Consider the following 2,146-nt stretch of genomic DNA (forward strand, 5'->3'; position numbering starts at 1 on the left):
GTGCCAGTGCTACTGGAGTTGTGCTAGATGGGGCAGCCGTTTAAACAGTTTAAATGTTAATGAACTATTCATTATTTTCAATTAACTGATTMATTTTAATTTTAAATGGACGCTGTAGAGCCGTGTGTGGGTTTTGTCGAGCTGCGGTGCTGAGGTTGCTTTGAGAGGGAGCAAATCAAAGCTGGGGTGGTTTTGTTACTGGGGTGATTTTTGCTACTCSAGCAGGGTGTGAATGAGCACCAGCACYRGGCAAGGGTGTCCTGACAGCACAGRACTCCARSCTGGGCAGTAAAACTGGCAGAGCTGGCTGCCTGCAGCCCGCTGTGGGTCAGGAAAGTGTCATCAGCCATTCAGAGAAATCCTGAGCTCCTGTGAATCTGAAGCCCAGCAAGAACCTGTTCTTTCTCCACATTCCTCTCCCTCCAACAAATAAAAAACAGCTCCCAAATAAAGTGTGATTTCACTTAGATGGCATGAAGTGTATGCCAGGAGTCAAACGATGCAGAGAAAATTTCCAAGCGCCCTGGAAGGACTTTGGCAGGTTCACAGCCCCGCTGGACCTCGCCCTGTTCCTAAACACGAGGTGAGTCAGGCCCAGCCCTGCAGCAGAAGCATCACTGATAAGATTCCTGTCAAGGTAAAGACATTTGTTTGGCTCTGTGGGATTCTTGAGCACTTTCCTTCACCCAAATTGCAGGTACAGTCTGAGTGCTGACAAATCACTTATGGCAAACAGCAYGTAGTTACCGCCTCCTCCTGCACTCATTAAATCTTCCTGTGGCCAAGGAACTCGATTTTAATTATCTCTGTCTTRCAGAAATGAGGCAGAGGAGGGAGGTGAGGTGTTTCCACAGCTTGCTTACCATTACTTCTCATTTACCACCAGAAATGAGAAGGCAGCTCTTAAGGTTTAATGGTTTCCCAACATTTTCCTCAAGACTTTAATTAAAAATAATAGACAAGGGCACTGCAATCTTGGATAACCTATTTTTGTAAACTCCTCTATTGTACTGCTGCCTCAGGAAGCATTTGCTGCTCAGACAGGTGAAACAGCTGAGTGATTTCACCCAGTTTAAGGAATTTTATTCACAGCAAATCTGATGGCAGTTTTAGAGCTGGATGCAGTTTGATTTAAGATGCAGGCAGACATTTAATTGTACAGCAGGTGTAATTTTCAAAACAGCAGGCTGACAACTTTTAGTTCCTCTTTAGAAGAGTTTCCTTGCCAGGAGAAGCTGGCAGGGCTGGCCCATGGGTGGGTTCTGCAATGCAATCTGCCCGACAGAGATGACAGAGATGATTCAGCACTCGTGTGTGGGGCTGATTGCTCAGGCTCTGTGCTCCAGGGACCTCCTGCTTTCTCCTGTCCCCTCCAGAGAAGGACAGACACTGCTGGGATATTCTCTGAGTCTCCAGGAGAGCAGGAKGGGAACAGGAGATTGTCCCCAAACTGTCCCTGCTGTGACTGGGCTCATGGTGAGGTGCTGATTTTAGATGTACCATGGAACAAAATGTTCCTCTCCTCAGTGTTCTCCCCAGAAAAACTGCTCTTGTGATATGAATTTACCCAGTTTGTTCTTCAGAAATTCCAGTTATTACTGATTTTCTCCCCAGACTGCTCTTTCAGTCTATTGCATCTGTGGAGTAGATCTGTGCAATACTGGACCAAAATATTTGTGAATTCTATTTAATGGTTTATATATTTCAATACATCAAATATTATGGAGGGACCTAAAACTCTCTTTACAGCTGAGTCCTGATATCACAAGTGTCATATTCCATAGAATCCCAGAGAGGTTTGGCTTGGAAAGGACCTTGAAGCTCATCTCATCCTATTCTTATATTCAGAATTCACCCCAAAATTCACAAAAATTACCATTTTTGTGGCAATTCCCTGACTGTATCATTAAARGCAGGAAAACCCAGGTTATAAAGTAATAAAAAAATCCTAATAGTAACATTTTAAGAGTAAGGGAATTGTTATTTAATCTATTCAGACTTTCCAGTTTAAATAATGTAGATACGTTTTGTTTGGGAAAGTTTAGGAGAATGAGAAGAAATTTTTATTTTTCTTAGAGTACCAAASCTGACTGGTTCTTTGTCAGCCTGTGACAGTATCAACTTTTACAACCAAGAATTACGGGTA

Source organism: Malurus melanocephalus, unplaced genomic scaffold (assembly GCF_030028575.1).
Source record: "Malurus melanocephalus ecotype Western Australia unplaced genomic scaffold, MMel_1.1 scaffold_808, whole genome shotgun sequence".
Classification (NCBI taxonomy): Eukaryota; Metazoa; Chordata; class Aves; order Passeriformes; family Maluridae; genus Malurus; species Malurus melanocephalus.